We start from the raw sequence: 22,052 nt of genomic DNA, 5'->3' as shown, positions 1-22,052 counted from the left end.
AGTAGAAGTTCATGTAATCGACCTGTTCTATTCCCAGTTGGACAAGGGAATCTATCTAGGCGTTTATCTATAGTTTCATTGAAATCCCCAGCAATTATCCATGGGACACCCATTTTGCCCAGGCTGAACATGAGAAATGTATCCATAACCTCTAATTTGAAAGGAGGGGGTATATAGATATTTGCTAGAATACATTCTTGCCCAGCCACCTGGCAGTGCAAGAAAACAAATCTCCCCTTCCCATCTATCTGGGACTCTTTACATAAAAAATCCGTGCCCTTCCATACCAACACGCTCACGCCGCGGGAGTACGATGAATAAAAGGAGTGGTAGTATGCCTGGAATTTCCGGTCATGGAGCAGAGGGGCCGTAGTTGGAGTTAGATGGGTTTCCTGCAAAAAAAGCAAACCAGGTCCTCTTCCTTCCATCTCTAACATCACAGACCTCCGTTTCTTAGGGTCTCCCAAGCCCCTCACGTTCCACGAGGTTATATTCCACCTACCCATCGACTCCAATGATATTCCTCCCGCTAATCGGCTCCAGTGGTTAATATGCCCATGAAGGGGAGGGGGTATGGGGGGAGGGAACCGCTTCCTCTCCCCGTCGCCACTCCCCTTCTCAACCTGTCCCTCATCGCCGCCCCGTTACTCACAGCGTGTGTTCGAAGACTCCCCTCCCTCCCACCCCCCACCCAACCCTGCCCATCCGAGCCACCCTTAGGGGTCTCAATTGTAGCCGGTATAATCATACCCCATTCAAAAGTGTCCGAGCTCGCCATCCCCCCATGTGATCTTATCACTCCCCATCAAAATTCTTATAGGGTGGGATCATAATCCCTCCATAGCACCCATCATGCCCTACAGAAAAAAAAAAAAAATAAATAAATAAAAAAAAAAAGAGGAAGCTTATATGTAGATCACCCCCCCCAAATCCCACACTCCCAACTCAACTATAAAATCTCATTACCCCTTCTAGTGTAGAATTATGTGTGCTATTTATTCGCCATATGGCATCGCAGTGTTCTATATCCTTAGTACTTTACCCCAACTTTAATCAATTTGTTATATCATTTAATTTTACCCACCTTGCCCAAGCAGCGAGCAGCGACAATTTAACTCCCCGTCCCTTTACCAAGATGGGTTCACAAATAAAATTATTTCCGATAGCATACCTACATAAAATTATATTCTCTCGTACAACCCCCCCTCCAGCCCCCACACCCCCACCTTCCCACCATGTCTATAACCATATCTTTATACACAATGTGACTCATCCCATAGTGCTCGATTACTCGTAGTGCGTAACAAAAAAAAAGGGGGGGGATGTATTCTCTTCCTTTTTTCTCCTCCCCCTCCCTCAACCCCCCCCTCCCAACTCATCCATAACACCTCGTTTACTGCATCTAATGTGAAATTATGTAGGCTGTTAATTCACCTTGTGATATCGCAGTGCTCTATAATCCATAGTGTTTTATCCCATTCCTAATCAATTTATTATATCGTTTTGCCCATCTCACCCAAGCAACCAGCTGTAGCATTAAGGCTCCCCAGTCCTTCAGCGAGATGGGTACATAAACAAAATTATTTCCAAAAATACACATACAAAAATTTGCATTCCCCCTTGCAGCCCCCCCCCAACCCCCACACCCCCCTCTTCCCACCTCTCCAGAAAAAAACAACCTCCCCCCTCCCCCCCCCGACAACCAAAAAAAACAAAAAACTAAAGCAGAAAACAAAAAACAGAACAAAAAAAAAGAAAAGAAAAAAAAACCCCACAAAAAAAAAAGAAAGGACTAATACAGGCCGACTCTAAGTATCATTAAAGGGCCTCCTTGTGTTCCTCCAGCCAGTTCACGGCCTCCTGCGGGGAGTTGAAAAAAATTGTTGAGCCCAAAGCAGACACTCGGAGTCGGGCTGGATACAATAGGGCATACATTATCTTATGCGATTTTAGGGTGCGTTTAACAGGAATAAACTCCGCTCTCTGTTTCTGTAAGTCCGGTGAAAAATCTGGATAAAATGACACCCTAGTCTCCTTGTAGAAGATGTCTCCCAATCCCCTGACCCTCCGCATCAAAATCACTCGATCATTATAATTAATAAATTTCAATATCATTGGCCTACAGCGTCCCTCTGATAGGTGAGATCTAAGAGGAACTCTGTAGGCTCTTTCGATGCTAGAGGGCGAGGAGAAGGAGACATCTCCCAGTAATTCCTTAAACCAATTTTCCAAAAAAATTACGGGGTCAGGTCCCTCGCTTCCCTCTGGCAAGCCAATTAGTCGCACATTGTTCCTGCGGTTCTTGTTGTCCATGTCATCAATTTTGGATGCCTGTGCGACAATTTGTTTCTGAAGTGTAGCTATTTTTTCCTGGAGGGGGGATAATTCATCTTTCACCGTGCTTAATCTTCCCTCTAGGGCGTCTATTCTATCGATGGTGTTGCTTAATAGTTGACTCATAGCGTGCAGTTCATTTTGAATATTTCTCAGTTGGCTGTCCAGCCCAGAAATAGAATTCTTACAATCATTAACCGCCAGCAGTATCTCTCGTAAAGTCGGTTCCCCACCCCCCCCCGGGTTTTTGGGCCGTACTACTGTCCTCCTGGGATAGCTCACCTACCCCGCCTCCCGGCAGTGGGGTACCAGGATCCAGTGAAGGGCGACCTGCACTCCTTCTGTCACCCACTGGCCCCTGCATTTTAGATTGACCTGGTGGATGGTGTTGAACTTTCCTGCCTGGGGAAGTTACATGTGCGAAGCGCTCGAGTTTCAAGGCCGCAGAGGCTTGATTTAGTTTTTCTTTGGCAGCACACGTTTTTTGATTCCCCTCTCCATGGGATATATCTTCTACCGCTCTTTTTCTAAGCATGGTAAAGTCCACGTAGAGGAGTCACCAAACCAGCGGAAGGTAGTAATATAGCAGTTTGTATCGCTAAATCAATTCTCCCAGCAAAAGGCCCAATTTTTTAACAAGAGAACCTTGAGGGGGGCCAGCCAATTCACCAAGCGCGCGGCACCTGAATCCTACGTTAATTATATTTATGGGGTGAACACGCTTCGGCCAGCGATTATCAGAAGTAGAGCAGATAGGGAGAAGCAAACATTCAGAAGTAACCAAGTCTCTACTACACAAGTTCTAACTTCCGTCCCGCTAGATTATATAGCATTTCTCACCACTCTGCAACCAGGGTTCTTTCATCAATAGAGCTGGCGGATGTCACCGGGAGGTTTGCTCGTCCGAGGCAATCGTAGGGCTCTCTCCGCGTGTCCTCGTGCGGCGTTTTAAGCGGTCGTCTATCCTCGGATCTCCGACCGGATCTCCGACCGGGCTCCCGCGGTAGCGAAGCCTACCGCGGAGTCCTCCTCGGGTTCTTTCAGCGATCTCTGTCAGTGCTGGGCAGCAGTCGTGATAACGCACGCTCCAGGTCGAACGTTCAGTTACGGAGCTACGATAGAGGGAGCCAGGGAGCGGCAGCTGTATCCACCAGCGGGCTGCGTTCCTCGCATCGCAGGGCGGAGGCTAGGAGCTCGGACACACTCGCACTCCTACTCACTCACTCACGCCCATCTCCATCCGGCCACACCCCCCCAAGGTCGGCAACCTTACCCTTGTACCGTGGATCAAGGAGAGTGGCCAGCCAGTAATGGTCCCTCTCCTTGATCCGAAGAATACGAGGATCCTTCCGCAGGCTTTGCAGGATCAGGGAGGCCATGCAGCGTAGGTTAGCCGAGGCATTCGGTCCGGAGTCCTCTGGGTCACTAAGGACAACATGATCCGCAGCTACCTCCTCCCAGCCACGTACAAGTCCATGGGTTTCTTGGGACTTTAAATCATCCCTACAAGACTGCTGCTGCTGCTGATGCTGAGTGCCAGCCTCCACCTCCATGCTGACACAATCATCCTCCTCCTCATCCTCTTCCTGTGTGATGGGTGGCACAGCAGGAACACTGTCTGGATAAAGGGGGCCTTGAGAGGCAAGGAAGTCCTCCTCTTCCTGCCTCTGTTCTGCCTCAAGTGCCCTGTCCATTATTCCACGCAGCGTATGCTCCAAGAGGTGGACAAGAGGTACAGTGTCACTGATGCATGCACTGTCACTGCTCACAATCCTTGTGGCCTCCTCAAACGGTGATAGGACAGTGCATGCATCCCTGATCATGCCCCACTGGTGTGGTGAGAAAAAACCGAGCTCCCCTGATCCTGTCCTGGTGCCATAGTCGCACAGGTACTCATTGATGGCCCTCTGCTGCGTGTGCAGCCGCTGCAGCATGGCCAATGTTGAGTTCCACCTGGTGGGCATGTCACATATAAGGTGGTTCTTGGGCAGGTTCAACTCCTTTTGGAGCTCAGCCAGCCGAGCACAGGCATTAAATGATCAGCAGAAATGCACACAGACTTTCCTGGCCTGCTTCAGGACATCCTGTAAGCCCGGGTACCTGCCCAAGAACCACTGCACCACCAGGTTAAGGACGTGAGCTACACAGGGCACATGGGTCAGTTGTCCCTGTCGGAGGGCGGAGAGGAGGTTGGTGCCATTGTCACAAATCACCATTCCTGGCTTAAGCTGGCGTGGCGTCAACCACCTCTCGGCCTGCCCCTGCAGAGCTGACAAAACATCCGCCCCAGTGTGGCTCCTGTCCCCCAAACAAACCAGCGCAAGCACGGCATGGCATTGTTTTGCCTGCGTACTTGCGTAGCCCCTGGAACGCCTACGAAGCACCGCTGGTTCTGAGGACAGAGCACTGGAAGAGGCCATGGAGGAGGAAGAAGAGGAGGGGGTGGAGGAGAGAGGTGTGTCACAACCAATAATAGCATTTTGGAGGCGTGGTGGCGGAACAACCTCCAACACTACTGCACCTTGTCCTGCATCCTTCCCAGCTGCCAGAAGAGTGACCCAATGGGTCGTGAAAGACAGGTAACGTCCCTGTCCATGCCTGCTGGACCATGAGTCAGCGGTAATATGCACCTTACCGCTGACCGCCCTGTCCAGCGAGGCAAGGACATTGCCTTCCACATGCCGGTAGAGAGCCGGAATCGCCTTCCGTGAGAAAAAGTGGCGTTTGGGGACCTGCCACTGAGGAACCGCACATTGTACAAACTCACGGAAGGGGGCCGAGTCTACCAACTGAAAAGGCAGCAGTTGAAGTGCTAGCAATTTAGCCAAGCTAGCATTCAACTGCTGGGCATGTGGATGGCTGGGAGTGAACTTCTTTCGCCGGTCCAGCACCTGGGGCAGGGACATTTGCCTGCTATAATCGGACGTGGGTGTACTGCTAGCAGAGTGCCCGGAAGCACTTGGCTGTGACACACCTAATTCTACACCTTCATTCCTCTCAGAGCAGGTTTCAGAGAGGACTGAAGGTCTAGTGGGGTTGGAGATCCCAGCTGATGAGGAGCAAGGAGAGGTCCGCTTTGTTCTTTGGTGTGGGTCTTTGAGGTACGCTTGCCAACGAGCTGCATGGCAGGTCAACATATGTCTGGTCAAGCATGTGGTGCCCAAGCAGCTGACGTTTTGGCCACGCAAGATACGCTTGAGACATATGTTGCAAATAGCAGCGGTGCGATCTGATGCACTCGTCTCAAAAAAGGCCCACACCAAAGAACTTTTAGAATAACGCGCAGAGGCAGCGCCCTGCACAGGGGGAGCTCTGCGGTGTGATTCAGTCGGCGTGCTGCCCCTAAGCTGGCCCCGGAGGGCATCCTGCCTCGTTGGACATGTGCCTCCTCCTCCTCCTCTCCTACCAGGCACCCACGTGGAGTCAGTGCCCTCATCATCCCCTCCCTCTTCATCGCTGGAGCAAACCTGGCAGTATGCTGCAGTTTGTGGAACATGACTGCCAGATTGCTGTCCTTCTTGAGCATCCCCTCTCTCTGCATTCACGCTACTGCCTTCCTCTAGCTGAGTATCATCATCAGAGCCTACAAAACACTGGGCATCCTCCTGGAGCATGTACCCAACACTGTGCTCAAAGAGTTCAGGAGACTCCTCAGGAGGACGTGGTGGGTCTAGGGAAGGAGTCACTGATGATGACATTGAGAGGAGGGAAGACGATGCGTTGGCAGCTGCTTTGCTAGTACCCTGAGACTGTGTGAGAGAGGATGAGGAGGATGAAGAGGGCTTGGTCATCCACTCTACCAAGTCGTTGGCATGTTGCGGCTCAACATATCCAGCTGCCGAAAAGAAGGACAAGCGTGTCCGATGGCCACGTGCTAATGATGACGATGCACCATGTCCACGACCAGCACTGTTGTCTCTAGACACAGAGCCTGCTTGCCCTCTTTTATCAGCTCGCGCCTGTCTGCCTCTCCTTGCTGGCCTTCCAGACATGGTAATGGCCTGAAGGGAGTTGGGAAAAACAGCAATTGGGTAGTGTATATTGTGCTGGAGGCACACACAAGTTCCACTAACTCCTGCAGATGGCAGATGGCTCAAATAGAGAAGAGCTATGTAGGTGGATATAGTGGTGTATACTGGGTTCAGAGCACACAGACAGCACGCACAAGCTCCTACCGCTGACTGCAAGCTCTATTTAAAACGAGCAAGATAGTTTGCTATATAGGTGGATATAGCGGTGTATACTGGGTTCAGAGCACGCAGACAGCACGCACAAGCTCCTACCGCTGACTGCAAGCTCTATTTAAAATGAGCAAGATAGTTTGCTATATAGGTGGATATAGCGCTGTATACTGGGTTCAAAACACGCAGACAGCACGCACAAGCTCCTACTGCTGACTGCAAGCTCTATTTAAAACAAGCAAGATAGTTTGCTATATAGGTGGATATAGCGGTGTATACTGGGTTCAGAGCACGCAGACAGCACGCACAAGCTCCTACCGCTGACTGCAAGCTCTATTTAAAACGAGCAAGATTGTTTGCTATATAGGTGGATATAGCGGTGTATACTGGGTTCAGAGCACGCAGACAGCATGAACAAGCTCCTACCGCTGACTGCAAGCTATATTTAAAACGAGCAAGATAGTTTGCTATATAGGTGGATATAGCGGTGTATACTGGGTTCAGAGCACGCAGACAGCACGCACAAGCTCCTACTGCTGACTGCAGGCTCTATTTAAATTGAGCAAGATAGTTTGCTATATAGGTGGATATAGCGGTGTATACTGGGTTCAGAGCACGCAGACAGCACGCACAAGCTCCTACCGCTGACTGCAAGCTCTATTTAAAACGAGCAAGATAGTTTGCTATATAGGTGGATATAGCGGTGTATACTGGGGTCAGAGCACGCAGACAGCACGCACAAGCTCCTACCGCTGACTGCAAACTCTATTTAAAACGAGCAAGATAGTTTGCTATATAGGTGGATATAGTGGTGTATACTGGGTTCAGAGCACACAGACAGCACGCACAAGCTCCTACTGCTGACTGCAAGCTCTATTTAAAATGAGCAAGATAGTTTGCTATATAGGTGGATATAGCGGTGTATACTGGGTTCAGAGCACGCACAAGCTCCTACCACTGACTGCAAGCTCTATTTAAAACGAGCAAGATAGTTTGCTATATAGGTGGATATAGCGGTGTATACTGGGTTCAGAGCACGCAGACAGCACGCACAAGCTCCTAACACTGACTGCAAGCTCTATTATAAAAGATAGATATATCGCTAGCTATATAGGTGAATATAGCGGTGTATACTGCGGTCAGGGCACGCAGACAACAACCACTACAGAAGAGCAAGAACGATCGGTGTATACTGTGTTGAAGGTACACAGAACACCCACTAACTGCTTCAGACTCCAACACACTACACATCCTGCCTGTGGCCAATCATGGCTCTCCTCGCTGCCGGCGCTGTGATTGGCCAAGCATGCGGGGTCACAGTGCATGCTTGGCCAATCATGAGCCAGCAATGCACTGCGCCATTGCAGTGCATTGTGGGCCGTGAGCGCCACGCGAATTTGGCGCGAACGGCCCATAACGTTCGGAATTTGCCGAACGGGCGAACAGCCGATGTTCGAGTCGAACATATGTTCGACTCGAACACGAAGCTCATCCCTACTCAGAACCAATGCAAAAGATCAGACAACAATACAGAAGTTAACCAAAGGTGGCGGTAAAGAGCAGAAAAACCACATGATTTGGTGAAAGTTGGCTGAAAAAGTCCTGCTGTGTGTATGCAATACAAGTTCAGGGCCGACGCCCTTTGTACAAAAATCCAAGGGAAAGTTTGTACAAAGTCCTATCGTGTGTATGAGGCTTAAGACCGCCCATACTACCTAGTGGGGAAATAGACGGCATGCTGGACAAAGAGTACAGGATGCTTTGTAGCACATTGGCTATAGAACACTGCATGCTTGCCTTTTTTACTGACATTTTGGAAGAAAATTTGTATTTAAAGTGGTTGTAAACCCTTACAACACACTTTAACCTATAGGTAAGCCAAGATTAAGACTTACCTGTAGGTGCTGCAAATATCTCCTAAACCTACATGGTTTAGGAGATATTTACAATTCCCCGATGTACTTGGCGCATGCGCACTTTAGAAGGGTCACGGCATGCCATTTTTATTAAACAGCATGCCGTGACTGGTGTCTCCCGCGCGCGGGAGTGACGTCACGCAACACCGGCCAGTCACAGAGCCGGAGTCCGTGACCCCAGAAGAAAGATGGATGCTTCGAGCCGGTGAGGAAATCGGGGACATCGCCGGCTCCTGTGTCAGGTAAGTGACACATAATGGGCTACTATGCGATGCATAGTAGCCCATTATGCTTTGCCTTTGCAGGGAAACAAAGAGGAAGTAAACCCATCAGGGTTTACTTCCTCTTTAACCACTTCCCGACCAGCGCACGACGATGTACGTCGACAGAATGGCACGGGCAGGCATATTGGCGTACAGGTACGTCCAATATTCGATGCCGCCCTGCCATCGGGAGCGCGCCGCCGGCGGCGCGCTCCCGCGCTGGTCGGGACCCCCGTGAGTCCGGTCGCGGGACCCGCGGACTCGATCGCCGCGGGCATCCCCGCGATCGTCTCACGGAGCGGCCGAATGGAGGAAATGCTGTGTAAACAAAATTTTTCCATTCTGCCTAGCAACTAGTGACGCTGATCTCTGCTCCATGTGATTGGAGCAGAGATCAGTGTACACTAAATGAAAGCCCAACCCCCCCACAGTTAGTAACACACCCCTAGGAACACTTAACCCCTACACTGCCACCCACTGGTTAACCCTTTCACTGCCAGTGTCATTTACACAGGAATCACTGCATTTATATAGCAGTGATTACTGTATAAATGACAATGGTCCCAAAAATGTGTCAAAAATGTCCGATGGGTCCCCGACAATGTCGCAGTCACAATAAAAATCGCAGATCGCCGCCATTACTAGTAAAAAAAAAATAATAAAAAATTATTAATAAAAATGCTATAAAACTCCCCCTATTTTGTAAACGCTATAACTTTTGCGCAAACCAATCAATAATCGCTTATTGAGATTTTTTTACCAAAAATATGTAGAAGAATACGTATCGGCCTAAATTGAGGGAAAAAAATGTTTTTTTATATATTTTTGGGGGATATTTATTATAACAAAAAGTAAAAAATAATGCGTTTTTTTCAAAATTGTCGCTCTATTTTTGTTTATAGCGCAAAAAATAAAAACCGCAGGGGTGATCAAATACCACCAAAAGAAAGCTCTATTTGTGGGAAAAAAAGGACTTTTTTTTTGTTTGGGAGCCACGTCGCACGACCACGCAATTGTCAGTTAAAGCGACGCAGTGCCGAATCGCAAAAAGTGGTCTGGTCTTTGACCAGCAAATTGGTCCGGTCTGAAAGTGGTTAAATAATTGAGAAAATGTATTTACTAAATTGTTCACAGCCTAGACAGCCAAGAAGATTCATTGGCATTCCTTTGTGTTCAACTCTTATTAATAATCCAAATGTAAGCTATTTAACTTCTAGGAACTGATAACATAAATCACAGCTGCGGGCACATGTCTGCTCCCAGTGTTAAGTGCCATTCCGGACACGCAGGGCTGTTTGAAGGAATTTGGAGGCCCCAAGCAAAATGGACATGGAGACATGGAGAATCCCCAACCCCCCCACACGCAAATCCTACAGGAACCACAGTGTAGCGATACAGTTTAAGTTCACAAACAATTTCTGCTTTCCGATTGGTTGCTAGAGGTTACTGCACATCATTACCACTAACTGAGCAGTGGAGCAATCCCAAGTAATTGAGAAAGTAAAGCGGCACATTAATACACATACTACAGGGGAGGGTCAGAGAGTGCAGACATACTGCAGGAGATTACCAGAGACTGTGGACATACTGCACAAGATTACCAGAGACTGCGGACATATTGCCTACTCTGAATTTTTTTTAACAAAGATTTTTATTTATGTTTCAAACAAAAGAAAAACAGAAAACAGACATGCATCAGCAGGTTACATACATATTGTGAGTAGACAGATAATCAAATTGTATCACATAGAAAGCACAGACAGTTCTTAACAGTGTGTAGAGTCACTAATCATTGCAGCATAGAATGCAAAACCTCCCCGAGACCTCCCCCCACTACACAAAAAACCACAGAAATTACAAAAAAGGGAAACCCCCCCCCCACCCCCCACTCCCCCTAGCCTAAGCAATGGTCAAATGCTTCGCCTCAACCCATGCCGCCCAAATCTTTCCAAATTTCCCAGGGCAGTTCCTGCCCAGATATGTGAGTTTGTAGAGCGGCAAAGCCGCGTTCACCAGGGACTGCCACAGTTGTTTAGTAGGAGGGAGAGGTTGATTCCATTGCAGTAGTATTGCTTTCCTCGCATAGAGTGTAGTGTAAAAAATAAACAGTTTCTTCCCCCAGGAGATATCCAAAAAATCACAGATACCCAGCAGGAGAGGTAGCGGGCTAAGTGGAATCGTAAGCTCCCCCACAGCATTAATGTCGGCCAGGACCCCCCTCCAAAATCCCACTACCCCAGGGCAGGACCACACCATGTGAAAAAAGTCAGCATCATCTTCGTTGCATCTAGGGCAGGTAGTCAATCGGTCAGGGTAAATCCTTGCCAGGCGTGCCGTTGAAAAATATACCCGGTGGAGGAACTTCAATTGTATAAACCTATCCCTTGCAGAAATCGCCAGGGTCAGGTATTGCTGTAAACCCTCCTCCCAGTCCTCCTCAGTAAGCTCCGGAATGTCACCATGCCAGAGCTCAAACAAATGGGAGATCCTAGTCTCGTCCAATACGGTCAGCGCGGCATACATCGTGGACAGTGTGCGCGTCCCTCCCCCCGCAGGACCAAGCGCCTCCTCCACCGCCGACACCCCCAGAGTCACTCTAGATGGGAATTGAGATCGGAAGGCGTGTCGCAACTGCAGAAATCTGAAAAACATATGGTTCGGGAGGTCCCTGGCCTGTTTAATAGCATCGAAGGAGAGTAGCTGCCCCTGAGACACTATGTCCCCTAGTGTTGTAACTCCATGCCTGGCCCAAACAATCGGATCAGGGATGGATTGAAAATGGGGCAAGCGGGGGTTCCCCCAGAGGGGAGTCCCCGGGGCCCACACCCCTGCGCCCACCAACCTTTTGTTCACCAGTTCCCATATTTTAAGAGTCGTGCGCATCGGAAGAGTTATCCCAGGGTTAGATCGGGGTCCCCTATAGATCAGATTCCTGAGTTCCGCATAAGAGCCCAACAACGCCGCCTCCAACGAGGACGCAGGGTTGACTGGGCCCTCGGAGAGCCACCACCTGACAGTCACTAGGACTGCCGCCCAGTAATATTTCAGAAAACAGGGCAGTGCCAGACCGCCACGCACAAGGGGCCGTTGGAGGGTTGTTTTAGCTATTCTAGGGGGCCTACCATTCCAAACGAAGGACGAGACAATGCCATCTAGTTTCTTAAAGAATCTAAGCGGGATGTGGACTGGGGTCTGACGGAAGAGATAGGTAAACCGAGGAAGAACCGACATTTTAATTAAATTGACCCGTCCCACTGGTGAAAGCGGCAAGGACCTCCACCCAATACACCTCTGGGTCAACTGGGTGACCACCGGACTCAGGTTAAGGGTAATAAATTGTTTCAAGTCTCTGTGTATTTCCACTCCCAGATATTTAAATTGAGAAACCCTCTGCAGTTGCCCATCCACCCGGGAACCACCCGCACCATCATGTAGTGGGAATAAAATTGATTTCGCCCAGTTTATGCGTATACCCGAGAACTGTCCAAAACGGTCGATATGCGACAATGCCGCCTGTAGGGAGGCTCCGTCGTCCTTGAGATACAACAAGGTATCATCAGCGTATAACGAAACTTTTTCCTGCAAAGGACCCCGGATAATACCCCGAACCTCAGGAGAGGAGCGGAGGAGAGCCGCCATAGGTTCAATTGCCAGTGCAAAAAGCCCCGGGGACAGGGGGCACCCCTGCCTGGTTCCCCTGTGGAGGGGAAAGAGCGGGGAGAGGACCGCACCCGTACGCACTCTGGCCGTGGGAGCTCTGTACACCGCCCTGACCCACGAGATAAAGGCTGGACCGAATCCAAATCTACGGAGGACTGCCCACAAATAGTCCCACTCCACGGAGTCAAAGGCCTTCTCCGCGTCCAGGGAGGCCACAACCTCCTCCCCGCCTTCTGCATCCCCCGAGGCCAAGACAGTAAAAAGCCTGCGAATATTAATATCTGTCCCCTTCCCTGGCATAAAGCCAGACTGATCCTCATGGATCAAGGTAAGTATAACCTCATTCAGTCGCCTGGCAAGGATTTTGGTCAGCACTTTCGCGTCCGAGTTGAGCAGGGAGATGGGTCGGTATGACGAGCACAGCTGGGGGTCCTTCCCAGGTTTAGGGATCACCACTATGATGGCTTGTGCCATAGATGGAGGAAGATCTCCCTCCCGGAGGGACGCGGTAAGCATATCATGCATTCTAACTGACACCTCCTCCAGGTAGTGCTTATAAAATTCCGGGGGTATCCCATCCTCCCCAGGGGTCTTCCCCGGCTGCATGGACCCCAGTGCAAGTCGGACCTCCGCCAGAGTGATCGGGGAGTCCAGGCCTTCCCTGGCCTCAGAAGTAAGGGCAGGGAGTGTCACCCCCTCTAAAAAAGCACTTAACTCCTGCGCTGAGTACTGCACCCTAGATGAGTAAAGGGTGGAGTAAAACTCTGCAAAGCAAGCGTTAATGGCAAGGGGATCCGTCACCAGTGTCCCAGCACTATTCTGTATTCGAGGGATAGTGGAGATTGGGGCCTGCTCCCTAGAGATCCAGGCCAACAACCTCCCCGTCTTTTCGCCCTGTTCAAAAATCCTCTGCGTCTGAGCCAGTTGACGTTTGCTTGTCTTAGCCACCCTAAGCAGCACCACCTCTCGGTACGCTACTTTCATATCCTGAGCCGTGAGCGGGTTACCCGTGAGGGTGAATCGGGTCTCCAGTTCTTGGGCCCTGGCTTCTGCCTCCTCTACCGTAATCCTATCATTCCTACGCTCCCGACCAATGGAAGAGAGGTAACACCCCCTCATATAGGCCTTGAAGGCATCCCAGACCATCCCCCCAGAAGCCGTGCCAACGTTTGAGGCCCAAAATCCCCGGATTTCACCGCCCATCTCAAAGGCAATAGTGGGATGTTCAATCCAGTACCTAGACAATCGCCATAGTCTATCCCTCTGAGGGGTAGAGGTCTGCAATGTACACAACAGTGGGGAGTGGTCAGAGATGCCCCGAGGAAGTAACTCTATTCCAAGGACCCTGGGAAGCATGGGGGCACCAGCGTAAACAAGGTCAATACGGGAGAGTGTGTTGTGGGAGGAGGAGTGGCACGTAAACCGGCGATCTGATGGGTGTTTCCACCTCCAGACATCCTCCAGCCCAAACACCCGTGCCCAGCGAGAAACTGGAGAGTCTGTGGCCCGGCCAGGCGTCAACCTATCCAGGGAAGGATTAGGAGGAATATTAAAGTCCCCTGCTATAACCACATTGTCAGTATGAAATTGGGCTATCAGGGCAGTCAATTTATGTAGTAAAGACAGATCCGCAGGAGGAGGCATATAAAGACCCACCAGCACCATCTCTATCATGTCTATTGTGGCGTGCACCAGCACGTATCTCCCGTCCTTATCTGTAACAATATCAAGAGGCTCAAAATTAAGGGACTTATGGATCAGGACGCTAACCCCCCGGGCATAGCCGGAATATGTGGCATGATAGTGGTATCCCACCCAGGGCCTCTTCAAACCCATAATCCTTCCCCCCACTAGGTGCGTCTCCTGAAGAATACAGATATGCGGAGCATATTTTTTCATGTAGTCAAAAACAAGAGAGCGTTTAATCTTCTGGTTAAGCCCCCTAACGTTCCAGGAGAGGATCTTCAACGGAGCCATAACCTGGAAGGACAGGGGGGACCAACGGATATGACCGCCCGACCGGGGCCAAGGCACAAATATCTTATCTTAAGCAATGCAATGATATACCCTGTACATTCGTTATAGTAGCGCTGTCCATAGCAGAAAACATGGAAGCATGTAACAAAAAAACAACAAAAAAAACTGAAAAAAAAAACCCAGAACTCCCCTCCCTTCCCACCCCACACCCCAGAAAAACAGCCCCAGGGTGTTTGAGAACCCAAACCAAACGTAATTAAACCCATTTAAAGGAGAAATCTCCCGTGGGGGCGGTGCGTATCAACCAGCACACCTAGGACAGAGTCTCCTGCGCAGAGTAGACAGACTCCAGCGCAGCCGCTTCCTGGAGGCAAAAAAACAAGTTAAAGGGGAACAAACAATAGTATAAGTGACGCCTCAGATTGAAGTGCAAAATTCTCTTGGAGTGTTCCAAGGGCCCATTCTTAGTTACAACTCGTCCAACAAAAAGGAGACAAAAACCAAAAAGAGAAAAAAAAAAAAAAAAACCCCAAAAGTTGGATGACAACTTCGGAGTAACGGGGTCCAGCATCCTCGGTACAGTGTGTCCACGTCCAGAAGTAATCATACAAACCACCCCAGGCATAAGCTAGGGGAGGGGTAAGGCCCTAAGGCCCGTAAGGCAGTAATATGGAAACATGAACCCATAGACCCCCCCCAAGGAGCATCAGAATATCAGGTCGGCTCCTCGCCCCCTGCCCAAAACCACTAATGCAAAGGAGGGGGGCACTCCAACCGGAGCTCCAAGTTCAGAGATGGAGGGACAGAGCTGGGGGGGGGAAACCGATCCGCGTACCACTGGGCGAAACTTGTGATGCTTGTGGACCCCAGTCAGGTAATCACCATCAAAAATTATCCCTGCCGGGGAAGGGAATCGATCCATCTGGAGGCCTCACTCGGGGAGGTAAAGAAACGAACGGATTCTCCGTCAATCACTCTGAGTTTCGCGGGGAACATCATGTTGTACTTGAGACCTTTGGTGCGCAGCTGGGCCTTGACTTGGTCGAATGTCCTGCGTTGCCTCTGCGTCTCCACAGAATAATCAGGAAAGAGCATTAATTTAGCATTTTCAAAGCGCAGGTCCCCCACCTTCCTCGCCTCCCGAAGAACCAGGTCTCTGTCTCTGAAGTTCAAAAGACGGAAAATAAACGTGCGCGGCGGGGCTCCCGGCGGGCCACGAACCGACGGCATTCTATGCGCTCGTTCCACGACAAAGTGAGGAGAGAACTCAGCGAGCGGGAGAAGTGTACATAGCAAACGTTCGGTAAAGGCTTCGGTGTCACGGCCCTCCGACCCCTCCGGCAGGCCCACCAACCTCAGGTTGTTCCTCCTATTCCTGTTCTCGTGGTCTTCAGCCCTGGATTCCAGCGCCTTCACCCGCACCTGCAGGGTACGGAGGGAGGCATCATGGTCGCGGGTAACATCTTCCACGTCTCCAACCCTCCGCTCCGCCTCGGTAAGCCGCTCCCGGTGTTTATCCATATCTCGCCGGATAAGCCCCATGTCGAGCTGTATCTGCTCTATCTTAGTGGTTAGGGTAGTCTGGCAGCCTGTGATCGCTTGCATAAGAGCTTGGAATTGATCAGCACCCAGCGGTGGCGTGTCACGTGGTCCGTTTGAGACGCCATGTTGGTGTAGGCCTGCCCGCGTGCCGCGCGGGTCTGTAGCGGGGTTCCCGGCGGGGTTCCCGGTGCTGTGTGCTTCTTCCTATGGGAACCGGAGCTACCCCTGCGCATCCCCGAGCCTCACCACCGCTTCACCGGCCCACGAGGATAGATATATGTCCCTAAATGCCGGATAAATAGCCTGCCAGGTGCGGAGCTCTCTGCAAACACGTCCTAGCTGGTTGCCATCTTGGCCACGCCCCGCCTACTCTGAATTTAGATGAAACCAAACATAGAATGAACTAATCTCTGTTACACGCAAAGATGGAAGCTTTAGTAGGGATGAGCCCGATGTTCGAGTTGAACATAAGTGTTTCGCTGAACAGCGAACAATATGCGGTGTTTGCTGCAAATTCGAAAGATGCCAGAACACCGTTAAAATCTAATGCCATGTACACACGACCAGACTTTTCGAGGAACTAGGTCTGCCGGTCTTTCCGATGGACTTTCCAAATGAACGGACTTGGCCACACACAATCACACCAAAGTCTGAGAACGTGATGAGCAAAATGACATTTCTAAAGGAAAAATTGTCATTTAAAACTGATTGCGGCTGTAATGAATTGTTGGGTCTTGGCAATATAGATAAAAATCATTGAAAAAAAGAGCATGGGTCCCCCCAGTCAATTACCAGGCCCTTTGGGTCTAATATGAATATCAAGGGGAATCCCGAATCAAAATTGAAAAAGAAAATGCGTGGGGGTCCCCCTAAAATCCACCTTCAGGTCTGTTATGGATTTTAAAGGGAACCCTGCGCCAAAATGTAAAAAAATGGCATAGGGGCCCCCCCAAAATCCATTATCCAAGAACAAAACCTGGCAGGCCACAGGAAAAAAGGAGGGGCAAGAGAGCGCGCCCCCCCTCCTGAACCATACCAGGCCACATCCCCTCAACATGGGGAGGATGCTTTGGGTGACCCCACCCCCCTCTGATGCCACGGGGATACCGCGTGGATTCCCCGTGGAGTCAGAGGGGGCAGGGCCACCATAAACTGAAGTAAATTGTTCTGTTTGGCCAGTATGGTTTATCCTTTTGGTGGGAAGCACACCAAGAAAGTTTGTGTCCTGAACACACTCCCAGATAAACTACAATTACAATCATGCTGCTAAATGTATTGAAGTTTAGATGTGGCATGAACTAACTCTTTTCCAATCACCTCTAAAGGTGTCACATCACCTACTGTAAGAATTGTCCTTGCCTCCTGAAGTGGGCATAGGTTATACAGTATGAATCAGCTGGTTCTGATGGCTTAGTGAGGGTTATGATTTCTGACATCAGAATGATAACAGAAAGTTCACACACTGCTGCCATGAGCATGCCCCATATAATTATTTTGCTGGCCCATAGGTGTTTCTGTACCATCAAGCATGCATCTGCACATAACTTAAAATGCATGCTATCAGAAAGGATATATTTTATCTTCCTGCAACTTAGATTTTGGACTTTATTAGAAACATAATTCCTCTGATCTAACAAAAGGAAAAATGTTTTTAGACATTGTAGACCTGTAAACGCTACAGAATTTAATGTCGTAGTAAAAAGTAATCTAGCCAGTTTTTATTTAGCATGATATGTACAAGGCTTTTGAAATTTTGATTTGTATTGTTTATTGAAAACATAAAAATGTACTGTATTTATAGCCAAATTTTAAAACCCCTGCTGGGTTATGTTTTTGCTGTCAGTGTATCATTAGGGAAAATTCCCTCTAATTCCCACCCCGGTAATGCAACAGGAGGTTAAAGGATACCTTCTAAAAAGGGAATTTCTCTCTAAGCCCCTGTACACACGATCGGAGATTCTGCCAACCAAATCCGTCGGATTTTGTCCGTCAGATTTAGTCTGACGGATTGTGTCCGAAACTGTTGCATACACACGGTCGGACTAAGTTGTTGAAAAATCCGATCTTTCAGAACGTGATGACGTAATTTCATTACGATGGGACTACATTAAGGCTAGTAGCCAATAGCTTTGATGTAGGAATTTGATCTGAGCATGTGTGGCACTTGGTCCGATCAAAATTCTCTACACATGATCGGATTACGTCCGACCGGCCCAGTTGGTCGGGAAATATTTCCAACATGTTGGAAAATTGGGTCCGACGGAGATTCGGACGGAATCAGTCCGATGCATACCACACACAGTCGGATTATCTGACGACACGGTCCGATAAGACTCATTCCGACAGATTCTCCGACCGTGTGTACAAGGGCTTAGATTGTTATGCCTGAAATGGCTGTGCCCATTGGAAGATTCCCCTTACCTCATGTTGAGTTGCTAACTTTTCACCACCCTTTCGATAGACTTCCTGTGTTCAGACTTCATTGTTCGTAATCATAAAGTGGATTTAAAAACAACTTAGCTGGGTATTTCTCACAGTGGAACAACTTAGCTCTAGGACTATTCATGTGTTCCATATTACAACAGCAATTTGACTGTGACTAGAAATCCAAACCATATATTGTTTTGAAAGTATCATCAGAAATATATATGATCACCACCATTGCCATTTTTTAAATGTTATAATTGCTTTAGAGGCCCCCTCGAAAGCTACTTTAAACATTTCTCAAATGCTTTAGAGGCCCCCTCAAAAGCTACTTTAAACATTTCTCAAAGTCTATTGATATGGGACAGTGTCAGGTCCAGGCTGGGGAAAGATTCTGACTGCCCAGGTGCCTAGACTGGCAGCTGGCCCAGTCTCTCAAAGTCACTGGCTCTTTGCTGACTGAATACCGAGGACTGAGCTATGAGTGTTTTTTGATCGCTCAGTTTTTCATCTGGTGATCCAGCCAGTAATTCTGTTTTTCAACAGAAAGGCTCTCTTGCAGTTACAGGGATGAGGCAGATGATTAACACTGGCAAGGATGCTTACAATGGCCAGCTTTTATTTATTTATGTAAAACCTTTATCTTAAAAGGAACTGTTTTCTGTAACTGATTACATTAGCTGCAGTTCAGCATCAATGTGTTAGTGTATTTAAATATTCTAGTACATCTAACATTCCCCTACCCCTAGACTGCTATCCAAATCTGCCCCCTGTGCTTCTTCATCCAGAGTGATGTCAGTATAATACAGGAGGTATGTTACTGACCAGAACACCAGGTGAAAACAGAGAAAAAGCCTAAAAAAAGTGAAAACGAATACAGCCTTTACATCTAATGATTGTTAAGCTGCTATACATAACATTTTTGTGTTTAATTAAATTTGGTATGTATCTACCACAGGGTGGTCCTAGGGATACATTACATAAAAAACACATGCCACGTCCCGATATTTGACTTTACTAAGAAACTCAACGAAAATTGTTGACAATAATTCACTTTTTAGGCATAAATATAGATATAACAAAAAGAGGGAATATATGTAGAATGTGATGTACTTACAATATGCTAGACAGTGAAGGATTACGCTCTGAGGCATTGAGATTTTGTTTGTTGTCTTTTTAGAAATAAAAATTGTTTTAAATTTATCTTCCCTCTTTTTGTTATATCTATATTTATGCCTAAAAAGTCCATTATTGTCAACAATTTTCGTTGAGTTTCTTAGTAAAGTCAAATTTTTGTATTTCTCTAAGCAGTTAAATCTGTTAACCCCTCTGGCGGTATTCCCGAGTCTGGCTCGGGGTGGAATTTTTATACCAAAAGCGGTAACCCCGAGCCAGACTCGGGACCGCATCGCTGAATGCAGGAGGAGGTTTACTTACCTTGTCCCTTGGATCCAGCGATGTCCCCCCGCAGTACGAGCGGCTCGTCCTCCACTCGATTCATCATGGAGCCAATCTCTGTTCACTGCAAGCGTTGCAACGCACGGGGAGGGAGATCAGCGCCAAATTAAAAAAGTGAAACACACAGTATACATACAGTATAATGTAATCTTACAGATTACATTATACTGTATGTAATAATTTCACATCCCCTTTGTCCCTAGTGGTCTGCCCAGTGTCCTGCATGCAGTTTTATATTATAAAAACTGTTCTTTATGCCTGGAAACTGGAGATTGTCCATAGCAACCAAAACTGTCACTTTACATCAAAAATGATTTTAGACCAGCTAGAAAACAGCGATAATAAATTGTAATCACTAGCAGAATTGAGCGATAGCGATTTGTGGGGAGATCCGTCATCAAATATTGAAAAGTAATGACAGTGACAATTCTGCAACTGAGCAAATTTCAGTGTTTTTGATTTGATTACATTATTGAATAACTTTTATTATCGCTATATTTTTATTTGGTACAATTATTTATAATTATTTATTATAATTTATGATTTCATTTTTCAAACTTCATCATACCCGGGATGTCTGCTAGACTCTGGTTTGGACAGATTTAAGTGAGTTATTGCTAAGAATTACAGGACTACAATATAAGACACCAAATTTTCATGCAAAATAATTGTACCGCTTTTAGCACCTAAAATCCGAAATAATCATACTGCCAGGGAGGTTAAAAGAAAATTGTCTCTATAAAAGATATCTAAAATCTTCCACTTATGGAAATGTCATATAGAACAGTAAAGCTTGTCATACGCTGTACAAATTTCAGCCAGTTCCTTTAGAATAGCTTAAAAAAAGGCAGGAATGCAGGATGCGTAAGAAGGTTTACCTGTGTTAGAAGTAGTGGGGCATCGGTCCATGATACTACATCGTTTGCACTATGGTCTGCAAGGAGCTAAGAAGCATACATTGAAGGTCCCTGATGCATGGGCAATAGCAGAGTCTAGATGTAATAAGACATGTAAGAACTGGTTTAGATAGGAGTGATAGGTGTTGTGGTAGTATGTGTTTTAACTACTTAACCACTGGGCACTTAAACACCCTTAATAACCAGACCAATTTTCAGCTTTCGGTGCTCTCACATTTTGAATGACAATTACTCAGTCATGCAACACTGTACCTATATGAAATTTTTGTCATTTTTTTCACACAAATAGAGCTTTCTTTTGGTGGTATTTAATCACCGCTGGGTTTTTTATTTTTTGTGCTATAAAAGAAAAAAGACCGAAAATTCTGTAAAAAAAATGAATTTTTCTTCGTTTCTGTTATAAAATTTAGCAGATTAGTCATTTTTCTTCATACATTTTAGCCAAAATGTATACTACTACATATCTTTGGTAAAAATAAGTACAATTTGGTGGATATTATTTGGTCTTTGTGAAAGTTATAGAGTCCAGAAGCTATGGTGTCCATATCTGAAAATTGATCACACCTGAAGGACTGACGGCCTATCTCATTTCTTGAGACCCTAACATTCCATTCTTTTTGGAAAGAAGACATTCCAAGGTATTTAGTAAGAGGCATGATGAGTTTTTTGAAGTTGTAATTTTTCCTATAATTCTTTGCAAAATCAAGATTTTTTTTCCTTTTTTTTCCCACAAAATTGTCATATTATCAGGTTATTTCTCACACACAGCATATGCATACCACAAATTACACCCCAAAACACATTCTATTACTCCTGAGTATGGCGATACCACATGTGTGAGACTTTTACACAGCGTGGCCACATACAGAGGCCCAACATGCAGAGAGCACCATCAGGCGTTCTGGAGCACCCAGGCCAATTCTGACATTTCTCTCTTACATGTAAAAATCATCATTTATTTGCTAGAAAATTACATAGAACACCAAAACATATCACGCACGATATTTGCGCAGCAATTTTTCAAAAGCTTTTTTTGGAAAAAAAAACTGTTTTGTGCTAAAAAAAAACAGTAAAGTTAGTTATAGATTCCCAACATGTCACCCTTCAAAATTGCACACGCTCGTGGAATGGTGCCAAACGTCGCTACTTAAAAATCCCCATAGGCGACGCTTTAAATTTTTTTACTGGTTACATGCTTTGAGTTACAGAGGAGGTCTAGGACCAAAATTATTGCTCTCGCTCTAATGTTCGCAGCGATACCTCACATGTGTGGTCTGAACACAGTTTTCATATGTAGGCGGGACTTATGTGTTCGCTTCTGCATGTGAGCTCACGGGGAAAGGGGCACTTTTAAATTTATTTTATTTTTTTATTGTTCAT

At 47.4% G+C, this 22,052-nt stretch overlaps 2 protein-coding genes across 5 annotated transcripts in view; one reads left to right on the top strand and one right to left on the bottom strand.

The window, feature by feature from the left end:
• Positions 1 to 22,052, bottom strand: part of RASSF4 (Ras association domain family member 4) — an 855,531-nt gene that overhangs the window by 643,491 nt on the left and 189,988 nt on the right. Inside the window, exon 1 of one of the 4 annotated variants that reach the window (XM_077454836.1) lies at positions 20,634 to 20,749. The exons of the other annotated variants lie outside the window; for them this stretch is intronic. The gene's annotated coding sequence lies outside the window, so the exon portion shown is untranslated. Of the gene's footprint in view, positions 1 to 20,633; positions 20,750 to 22,052 lie in introns of those variants that run through there. 4 annotated transcript variants of the gene reach the window in all.
• The window catches only part of LOC143930490 (C-X-C motif chemokine 9-like), a 58,670-nt gene that overhangs the window by 10,701 nt on the left and 25,917 nt on the right, over positions 1 to 22,052 (top strand). The gene's annotated exons all lie outside the window — the stretch shown is intronic.

This window comes from Lithobates pipiens, unplaced genomic scaffold (genome assembly GCF_037356315.1).
Source record: "Lithobates pipiens isolate NorthernLeopardFrog02 unplaced genomic scaffold, aLitPip1_a1.2 Scaffold_25, whole genome shotgun sequence".
NCBI lineage: Eukaryota > Metazoa > Chordata > Amphibia > Anura > Ranidae > Lithobates > Lithobates pipiens.
The sequence above is the reverse complement of the archived record's forward strand: the minus strand, read 5'-3'. Positions and strand labels throughout refer to the sequence as shown.